Genomic DNA, 11,797 nt, shown 5'->3' with positions numbered 1-11,797 from the left:
ACGTCATTTATTTATCTGGTGTGGAAACACTTTTGAATTCTCCCAATAAAGAAATATAAAGGACAATGGTTAACTGACCTGGATAAATTATTATAGGGCCATCTTATGGTAAATGGGGACAAAGACCTTAAACATTGCTTCATACTAAACCACACAACCAATTGTGTATATTTATTAATACAGCAGATTATATCTTAAATCCAAAGAGTACATTGGGGATTTATTCCACATTATTTGTACTACAGCAGCATCTTTTAATGTGTTCATTTCAGATTTATAACAAAGTTTGAATTCAGTATACAATAAAGATTAATATTCTAGATATAGGCTCCAGAGCGCCTCATTCTGTAACACTTGTTCTTTAGTGATGTATTGTCCATCTTGTTCACAGGAGCAACACCTGCAGCTAAATATGTAAATTGCTTCATTAAAAGTATCTCCGGGACATACGATATTTGAAATATAGGATATATGATATTAGACAATAGGTGAATTCTAAACAAAAGATCCATTTGTTGACATAACAGGATGTCAGAGACTGTGATGATCTAATGAGAGCATAAAATTTTACCACCTGCTGAGGTCTAATTATAATTTTCCTTTGTAGCAAGTGACCTTAGGAATGTTTATATCTTATTTACATGTCAGTGAGATTTACATGAGAGACCTGGAGACAAACAGTCTGAGAACCTTTTGGTCATCCCGGGAACTATTGAAGAGAGATGGGGAGGAATGACTATAAATAGGCAGTATCAGCCCAGTGTTAGTGAGTTGGTGGCTGGAGAGCTGGAAGGATGGAACAGTAAGAATGATCAGGAGGGAAAGAGAAGGAGAAATCTTCATAGTAAGGTAATTATATTATACATAAGAATATACTGATACATACACAGATGTTTGTAGATATTGTATTGTTATACATATGGAATTTGTTTTTATTTTAACTATGTATTATGGATGAGCGGGCTCGGATTCTCTCAATCCGAACACCCCCGAACAGTGCCGATCCGAGCCTGATCCGAGCACTGTTCGGGTATTCCCACCGATCGCAAAACTGAAAATGAGGCTTAACGTCATAATCCCGGCGTCGGATCTCGCGAGATCCCGATTAATATTAGTCCCCGCTGCCCGCCGCCATCTTCACTCGGGCATTGGAGCTTGGATTGAAAACAGCTTTCAGACTTTTGCCTTGAAAAAGCCAAGAAGCGTTAGCGTTTTGTTTCATTGCCTCTTATTTCAATCAAGAATCGCTCCCCAGTTTTTACTAGGTAGGGTATTTCACATAACCCCAGCGATTCTTGTTACTCAGTTTCCTCCAATAAGTCCATTGGTACTGCTATATAACAAAGTTCACTGATCCTGCAGTATAAGTCCAGTGGTACTGCTAGTCTGCTATATAACAAAGTTCAGTGATCCTGCAGTATAAGTCCATTGATACTGCTATATAACAAAGTTCACTGATTTTGCAGTATAAGTCCATTGGTACTGCTATATAACAAAGTTCACTGATCCTGCAGTATAAGTCCATTGGTACTGCTATATAACCAAGTTCACTGATCCTGCAGTATAAGTCCAGTGGTACTGCTATATAACAAAGTTCACTGATCCTGCAGTATAAGTCCATTGGTACTGCTATATAACAAAGTTCACTGATCCTGCAGTATAAGTCCATTGGTACTGCTATATAACAAAGTTCACTGATCCTGCAGTATAAGTCCAGTGGTACTGCTAGTCTGCTATATAACAAAGTTCACTGATCCTGCAGTATAAGTCCATTGGTACTGCTTTATAACAAAGTTCACTGATCCTGCAGTATGAGTCCATTGGTACTGCTTTATAACAAAGTTCACTGATCCTGCAGTATAAGTCCATTGGTACTGCTATATAACAAAGTTCACTGATCCTGCAGTATAAGTCCAGTGGTACTGTCCTTTGCCGCATATAATTTTTAAAGCTTTTGCTGGGTGTGTGTGGTTTAGGGGTACACTCTCTTGTGCTGCATATAATGGAGTACAAAAATTTGGAGGATAAAGTAGGGAAAGATCAAGAACCACTTCCTCCTAATGCTGAGCTGCTGCCACTAGTCATGACCTAGACGATGAAATGGCATCAACGTCGTCTGCCAAGGCCGATGCCCAATGTGATAACAGAGGGCATGTGAAATCCAAAAAGCCAAAGTTCACTAAAATGATCAAAAAAAAGAAATTAAAATCATCTGAGGAGAAACGTAAACTTGCCAATATGCCATTTACGACACGGAGTGGCAAGGAACGGCTTAGGCCCTGGCCCGTGTTCATGACTAGTGGTTCAGCTTCACACAACAATCAAAGCCCTCCTCCCACCCCCTCTAAAAAATTTAAGAGAGTTAAGCTGTCATTAACAACACCGCAAATAACTCTGCCTTCTAAAGACATGGCATCACAAATCCCCAAGGCGAGTCCAAGGGTGTTGGTGGTTGCGAAGCCTGACCTTCCCATCACTGTACGGGAAGAGGTGGCTCCTTCCACCATTTGCAGCACGCCCTCTGCATATGCTGGAAGGATCACCCGCAGGGCAGTTACAGATTTGGATAATGAAGGTGTCAATGTTGTACACCAGGAGGAGGATATTGATGTAGCTGGTGCTGAGGAGGGACTTGACGAGGAGGATGCGGATGTGATTTTCTTAAATGAGGCACTAGGGGGGAAACAGTTGTTGTCCATGGGATGAAAAAGCCCATCGTCATGCCTGGCCAGAAGACCAATAAATCCACCTCTTTGGTCTGGAATTATTTCTATCCCAACCCGGACAACAAATGTATTGCCATATGTACCTTATGTAAAGCTGTAATAAGCAGGGGTAAGGATCTTGGCCACCTAGGGACATCCTCCCTTATACGTCACCTGAAGAACCTTCATAAATCTGTGTTTAGTTCAGGAACTGTGGCTAGGACCGTCAGCAGTCCAGGGACACCTAAATCCCTTGGTGCCGTTGTATCCACACCAGCAACACCCTCCTCGTCAATTTCCTCCTCAATCGGGATGGGAGATAGTCCTGCAGGCCATGTCACAGGCATGACTGAGTCCTCTTCAATCCAGGATTCTTCCGGAGGATCCTGCAGCGCTACGCCTACTACTGCCGCTGCTGCTGGGAGTCGGTCATCTTCCCAGAGGGGAAGTCGTAAGACCGCTACGTCTTTAACTAAGCAATTGACCGTACAACAGTCATTTGCCATGAGCACGAAGTACGACAGCAGTCATCCTATAGCAAAGCGGATAACTGCAGCCTTGACAGCTATGTTGGTGTTAGACGTGCGTCCGGTGTCCGCCATCAGTGGAGTGGGATTTAGAAGGTTGATGGAGGTATTGTGTCCCCGGTACCAAATCCCGTCTAGATTCCACTTCACTAGGCAGGTGATACCCGGGATGTACAGAGAAGTACGAAAAAGTGTCCTCAGTGCTCTGAAAAATGCGGTTGTACCCACTGTCCACTTAACCACGGACATGTGGACAAGTGGTTCAGGGCAAACTAAGGACTATATGGCTGTGACAGCCCACTGGGTAGATGCATCGCCTTCAGCAGCATCAGTAGCAGCATCTCCGAAATGCCTGCTCGTTCCAAGGCAGGCAATGTTGTGTATCACCGGTTTCAGTAAGAGGCACAATGCCGACAACCTCTTAGAGAAACTGAGGGAAATCATCTCGCAGTAGCTTACCCCACTTACACTCTCCTGGGGATTTGTGGTGTCGGACAACGCCAGTAACATTGTGCGGGCATTACATATGGGCAATTTCCAGCACGTGCCATGTTTTGCCCACACAATAAATTTGGTGGTGCAGCGTTATCTGAAAAGTGACAGGGGTGTGCAGGATATGCTTGTGGTGGCCCGCAAAATTGCGGGACACTTTCGCCATTCTGCCACTGCCTACCGAAGACTGGAGCACCATCAAAAAAGCCTGAACCTGCCCTGCCATCAGCTCAAACAAGAGGTTGTGACGCGTTGGAACTCCACCCTCTATATGCTGCAGAGGATGGAGGAGCAGCAAAAGCCATTCAAGCCTACACAGCCACCTACGACATAGGCAAAGGAGTTGGGATGCGCCTGAGTCAAGCGCAGTGGAGACCGATTTCCGTGTTGTGCAAGGTTTTCCAGCCGTTTGAACTTGCCACACGAGAAGTCAGTTCCGACACTGCCAGCTTGAGTCAGGTCATTCCCCTGATCAGGCTGTTGCAGAAGCAGCTGGAGAAAGTGAGGGAGGAGCTGGTAAAGCTTTGCCATTCCACAAAGCAAGTAGCTCTTGTGGATGAAGCCCTTCGTACGCTTTGCCAGGATCCGAGGGTGGTCAGTCTTTTAAAGTCAGAGGAATACATTCTGGCCACCGTGCTCGATTCTCGGTTTAAAGCGTATGTTGTGTCTCTGTTTCCAGCAGACACAAGTCTACAGCGGTGCAAAGACCTGCTGATCAGGAGATTGTCATCTGAAGAGGACCGTGACATGCCAACAGCTCCTCCTTCATTTTCTTCCACACCTGTGGCTGCGAGGACACAGCTGAGATTTCCTAAACAACCCGCTGGCGGGGATGCAGAGAACACCTGGTCTGGACTGAAGGACCTGCCAACGATTGCTAACATGTCTACTGTCGCTGCATTGGATTCTGTCACCATTGAAAAAATGGTGGAGGATTACTTTGCTGACAGCATCCAAGTAGACATGTCAGACAGTCCTTACTTGTACTGGCAGGAAAAAAAAGGCAGTTTGGAAGCCCCTGTACAAACTGGCTCTATTTTACCTGAGTTGTCCCCCCTCCAGTGTGTACTCCGAAAGAGTTTTTAGTGCAGCGGGGAACCTGGTCAGTGAGGGCGAAGGAGGTTGCTTCCGCAAAATGTGGAGAAGATGATGTTCATCAAAATGAATTATCAATTATTCAATGAAGACCAGCAATGGCCTCCAGAGACTACAGAGGGACCTGTGATTGTGGAGTCCAGCGGGGACGAATTGATAATGTGTGAGATTGAGGAAGTACACACTGAAGGGGGAAAGGAATCAGAGGATGAGGATGAGGACGACATCTTGCCTCAGTAGAGCCAGTTTACTTTGTACAGGGAGAGATGAATAGCTTTTTTTGTGTGGGGGCCCAAACAAACCAATCATTTCAGCCACAGTAGTTTGGTAGGCCCTGTCGCTGAAATGATTGGTTTGTTAAAGTGTGCATGTCCTTTTTACGCAACATAAGGGTGGGTGGGAGGGCCCAAGGACAATTCCATCTTGCACCTCTTTTTTTTCTTTGCCAGCTCGTTTTGTGGGGGTCCAAACAAACCAATCATTTCAGCCAGAGTTTTGTAGGCCCTGTCGCTGAAATGATTGGTTTGTTAAAGTGCGCATGTCCTATTTCACCAACATAAGGGTGGGTGGGAGGGCCCAAGGACGATTCCATCTTGCACCTCTTTTTTTTGGCATTATGTGCTCTTTGGGGCCTAGCTTTACAAACTGCCATCCTGTCTGCCACTGCAGAGCCACTCCTAGATGGGCCACGTGTTTGTGCCGCCCACTTGTGCCGCTTAGCTTAGTCATCCTGCTACCTTGGTGCAACCTTTTGCTCTACAAACAATATTTTGAGGTGTTCAGAATAGACTGGAAATGAGTGGAAATTAATGTTATTGAGGTTAATAATAGCGTAGGAGTGAAAACAAACCAAAAATCTGGATTTTAGTAGTTTTTATGCTTTTTGAAAAAAAAATCAGAACCCAAAACCTTGAGGGGGGTGTTTTGGCAAAACCCATTAGAACCCAAAACCTTAAGGTAATCAGAACCCAAAACCCAAAACACGGAAAGTGGCCGGTGCACATCCCTACTATGTATATATCTTTAGTATTGTATTCTTGCAGAATAATATAATATAATGTAATATATCTATATATTCTCTATCAGTACTGTGGTATCATGTGTGTAATATATCTATATATTCTCTATCAGTACTGTGGTATCATGTGTGTAATATATCTATATATTATCTATCAGTACTGTGATATGTGTGTAATATATCTATATATTCTCTATCAGTACTGTGGTATCATGTGTGTATTATATCTATATATTCTCTATCAGTACTGTGGTATCGTGTGTATTATATCTATATATTCTCTATTAGTACTGTGGTATCATGTGTGTATTATATCTATATATTCTCTATCAGTACTGTGGTATCATGTGTGTAATATATCTATATATTATCTATCAGTACTGTGGTATCATGTGTGTAATATATCTATATATTCTCTATCAGTACTGTGGTATCATGTGTGTAATATATCTATATATTCTCTATCAGTACTGTGGTATCATGTGTGTAATATATTCTCTATCAGTACTGTGGTATCGTGTGTAATATATCTATATATTCTCTATCAGTACTGTGGTATCATGTGTGTAATATATCTATATATTCTCTATCAGTACTGTGGTATCGTGTGTAATATATCTATATATTCTCTATCAGTACTGTGGTATCATGTGTGTAATATATCTATATATTCTCTATCAACACTGTGGTATGTGTGTAATATATCTATATATTCTCTATCAATACTGTGGTATGTGTGTAATATATCTATATATTCTCTATCAATACTGTGGTATGTGTGTAATATATATATATTCTCTATCAGTACTGTGGTATCGTGTGTAATATATCTATATATTCTCTATCAATACTGTGATATTGTGTGCAATATATCTATATATTGTCTAACAGTACTGTGGTATGTGTGTAATATATCTATATATTGTCTAACAGTACTGTGGTATAAATGTATTATAGATATACAGTATTTCTGTAATATACTAATAATGTGCAATAATAGTTCTTGGTAATGGTATTCCAGCATTTTCTTGTTTTATTAATATAAGGGAAACTTATAACATTATACTAATTATTATATTTGACAATCTTGTTAGTTCTTTTTTTGTTTTTTATTGTATACTGTATATGATGTATCTAGGTGATCAGCTCCTTCATAATATAGAAGTATCCTAACTATTACTCTGTGTATCAGTTTAGTCATTTCTCTTTTTATATAGATGTGATAAACTCAGACAGAGAGAAACACTGACACATACACTGCCAGACCCATGTTCTTTGGTAATACACATTTTTAGTAATTTTTCATTAATATTACTTTTTCCGGAGATACCTTAAACCCCAAAACCAAACCTACTCACATCCTGTAGATAGAAATATATACCCTTAAATAACATGTAACTCATGTTATCCTGGGATGAAGCTGTCAGCCAACGTGTCAGGACGCAGCTGTCTGCTCTGAACACCTCACACTGAGCAGAATGACTGGATGATGTTCTCATTATCCCCATTTACATGATGTGCATAGATAAAGCTGCTATCCTGGTGCATGGACTGACCGCAGGTGTGACAGGATGGTAGTAGGTGTTACCAGTCTATGGTCAGTGCAGGGACTGAGCACAGGTGTGACAGAATGGTAGTAGGTGTTACCAGTCTATGGTCAGTGCATGGACTGAGCACAGGTGTGACAGGATGGTAGTAGGTGTTACCAGTCTATGGTCAGTGCATGGACTGAGCACAGGTCTGACAGGATGGTAGTAGGTGTTACCAGTCTATGGTCAGTACATGGACTGAGCACAGGTGTGACAGGATGGTAGTAGGTGTTACCAGTCTATGGTCAGTGCATGGACTGACCGCAGGTGTGACAGGATGGTAGTAGGTGTGACCAGTCTATGGTTAGTGCATGGACTGAGCACAGGTGTGACAGGATGGTAGTAGGTGTTACCAGTCTATGGTCAGTGCAGGAACTGCGTGATGTACAATCTGCTCATTTTGAGGTCAGAATATAATGATTATGTCACTCACCGGACTGTGAGTGCCTCTTCTCCCGTTGTTAGGAACCGTGGCCGCCCGCCATCCTGACGGCCTGCACATGCGCAGCCTCTATGAACTCTTCAGACCTGTTGCTTTTAGTTAATTGGCTGATCAGGCAACACTCCCTATTAAAAGCACCTGTGGTCAATACCTCGTTGCCTGATCTTGGAGTCTCATTCCCTGTGAGTCTCTGAAGGTGTTCCTGTGTTTCCTCGTGTCTTCAGTTCCAGCTGATTCCTCGCTACTGCATTACCGGTTTCCAGACCGCTTCAACTCTCCTGTGTTTCATCGTGTCTTCAGTTCCAGCTGATTCCTCGCTACTGCATTACCGGTTTCCAGATCGCTTCAACTCTCCTGTGTTTCATCCTGTCTTCAGTTCCAGCTGATTCCTCGCTACGCCATTACTGGTTTCTAGACCGCTTCAACTCTCCTGTGTTTCATCGTGTCTTCAGTTCCAGCTGATTCCTCGCTACGGCATTACTGGTTTCCAGACCGCTTCAACTCTCCTGTGTTTCATCGTGTCTTCAGTCCCAGCTGATTCCTCACTACTGCATTACCGGTTTCCAGACCGCTTCAACTTTCCTGTGTTCATCATGTCTTCAGTCCCAGCTGATTCCTGTCTACTGCATTGCCGGTTGCCAGACCGCTTCAACTCTCCTGTGTTTCATCGTGTCTACTATTCCTGCTGACCTCCGCAAGAATCATCATTGCTCCTCTCGTGTGATGTTCTCTGTCTGTGTGCTTCACAGACACGGATTACCGCTACCACTCTCCTGTGGTCTCTACTCGTGTCGGCGTTCAGCCGCTCAGCTATCCCTGTGTTTCTCTCGTGACAGCCTGCTCAACTGAACCGCGGTATGCTTATCTTTTATTGACTTTACCAGCTTACTGCATATCTGCTTGGACTGTGTTCTGCTCATCTACGGAGCCCTCTATCTCACGAAGTTATAGATGCTATTGACTTTGTCTCATATGTCCTGGATCTCAGTAGTGACTTTGTATCTCTAAGCAGCGCTAGTCATTTGCTATTGTATTATATATACCATTGGAATCAAGTTCCTTGTGCTCTCCGTGTTACCTTTGATGCTCCATTCATCTACCCTAGTGCCTATCCTCACTTATATATGCAGTGGTACAACTTGCTGAATGCAGACCACTGACTCCCTGTTTCCTATTGGCACCAGTTACAAGTTTCCTCACTATAAGCAGTGGTACAACTTGCTATACGCAGACCACTGACTTCCCCGTTACCTACTTGCACCTGGAACCTGTCCCATCACTACAAGCAGTGGTACAACTTGCTGTACGCAGACCACTGACTTCACTACCTCCTACCTATTCCTGGACATTCCTCTCACTATAGCAGTGGTACAACTTGCTGTACGCAGACCACTGACTTTCCTCACGTCTTCACGTCCATCAAGATCCTCATGTTCATATTATTTAACTCATAACCAGTTGCTGCTAGTCATAGACTTTCCTCTAGCATCCTCTCACCATCTGCTTTTTCTCCTGTTCCGCTAGTCACCCTGCTACCAGAAGACCACTGTGTGTATACACTACTCTGGTAAGACTACATCTGGTGATATCCTGGGCAAAGACTCCTAGTGCCCATGACAGTAAGAACAGGCCATGACAGACCCAGGATCAGAACCCTCAGCTAAAGAGATGCTGCAGTATCTGGTTACCCGTATTGAACAACAGGATGGTCGCCAACAACAGTTGCTGCAATGTTATCAGACTTTAGCCTCCCAAGGAATTTCTGTGCAAAATACCGCACCCACTGCTGATACTCCTGTGTCATCACCTGTTTCCCCAGTGCCATCCCAGGTGTCTACTGCTTCCACGATACACCTGCCTACTCCTTCAAAATATGATGGAGACCCCAAAACATGTAGGGGTTTTTTGAATCAATGCTCTGTCCATTTTGAGCTTCAACCTCACAATTTCCCTACTCATCGTTCCAGAGTGGCCTATCTCATTTCCTTGTTTTCCGGACAAGCTCTTGCATGGGCTTCCCCTCTATGGGAAAGAAATGATCCATTGCTACAAGATAGTGCCAAATTTATTTCCACATTTCGAAGTGTATTTGATGAACCTGGTCATGTTATATCTGCTGCATCCAGCATCCTCCGTCTACGCCAAGGATCCCGCACTGTAGCTCAGTACGTCATCCAATTTCGGATACTAGCCTCTGAACTTCAGTGGAACACTGAGGCTTTGATTGCCGCCTTCTGGCAGGGGCTTTCTGATAAAATTAAAGATGCACTGACCTCACAAGAATTACCTTCTTCCTTGGAGGATTTGATTTCTCTTTGCCATCGTGTGGACATGAGATTTCGTGAGAGAGATTCAGAAAAAACAACTTCCCATAAGGCACCTCTTCGCTCAGGACCTCAAGTTCGTCAAGCTCCATCTCCAGTAATACCTATGGAGATAGGTCGCTTCAAATTAACTTCAAAGGAAAGAGACCGAAGAGTAAAAAATAGACTCTGTATCTATTGTGCTGATTCTACTCACATACTCAACTCATGTCCTAAAAAGTCGGGAAATGCCAGACCCTAACTAGTTCTGGAGAGGTGAAGTTAGGGGTCTCTGGAGTCCTCTCCAAGTTCCACGAAATTAAAAGTTTGTGCTTTTGATGTTACCATTTCCTTAGCTACCAAATCTTTTGTGTCCCAAGCACTTATTGATTCTGGAGCTGCAGGAAACTTTATTTCTAAATCCCTCGTGAATCAATGGTCCCTACCAGTGGTTTCTTTAAAGGTACCTATTACCGTTACTGCAATCGATGGATCACGTATTATTAATGGTCTCATTACTCAGAGTACGTCTCCAGTAACTCTTCAAATTGGAGCCTTACACCAAGAAAAAATTTCATTTTTTATTCTTCCTGTTACTATTGTTCTAGGCCTTCCATGGCTTCAACTGCATTCTCCTCAGATTGACTGGAACACTCCTCAAGTTACGTCTTGGGGCCCTGAATGTCATCATCATTGCCTTACTCAAGTTGTTCCACTCAAGATACAGCAATCCTCTATTTCACCGTGTCCACCGGGTCTTCCTCCTCAGTATGCTTCCTTTGCCGATGTATTTGATAAGCTTCAGTCTGAACGTCTTCCTCCTCACCGTTCTTGGGACTGTCAGATTGATCTTCAACCTGGCAAGACTCCTCCTAGGGGTCGTGTGTATCCACTTTCTTTACCGGAGACTCAAGCTACATCTGAGTATATCGAAGAGAATCTCCAGCGAGGATTTATTCGACCTTCTTGCTCTCCCGCTGGAGCAGGATTCTTCTTCGTGAAAAAGAAGGATGGGTCATTACGTCCTTGTATAGATTATCGTGGACTCAACGCCATTACCATCAAAAATCGGTATCCCATACCATTAATTACTGAGCTTTTTGATCGCATCAAGGGAGCCCGGATCTTTATCAAGTTGGATCTCCGTGGTGCTTATAATTTAATTCGAATCAGGTCCAGTGACGAATGGAAGACAGCTTTCAACACCAGAGATGGGCACTATGAGTATTTAGTTATGCCCTTCGGGTTGTGTAACGCCCCCGCTGTTTTCCAGGGTTTTGTTAATGAGATCTTCCGGGACTTGTTATATGTTTGTGTCGTCATCTATCTGGACGACATATTAATTTTTTCCCAGGACCTGCCTTCTCATCATCAACACGTGGCAGAGGTCCTTTCCAGACTCCGGAAAAATTTGTTATTCTGCAAGTTAGAAAAATGTTCATTTGAGTTGCCCCAGATTCCATTTCTGGGATATATTGTCTCCGGAGTCGGTCTTCAGATGGATCCAGACAAGGTGAATGCTGTATTACGTTGGCCTCAGCCAACTACTCTTCGTGCAATTTAGCGTTTTTTAGGTTTTGCTAATTATTACAGACGCTTCATCCAAGATTTTTCCTCGATTGTATC

This window comes from Mixophyes fleayi, chromosome 4, assembly GCF_038048845.1.
Source record: "Mixophyes fleayi isolate aMixFle1 chromosome 4, aMixFle1.hap1, whole genome shotgun sequence".
Classification (NCBI taxonomy): Eukaryota; Metazoa; Chordata; class Amphibia; order Anura; family Limnodynastidae; genus Mixophyes; species Mixophyes fleayi.
The sequence above is the reverse complement of the archived record's forward strand: the minus strand, read 5'-3'. Positions refer to the sequence as shown.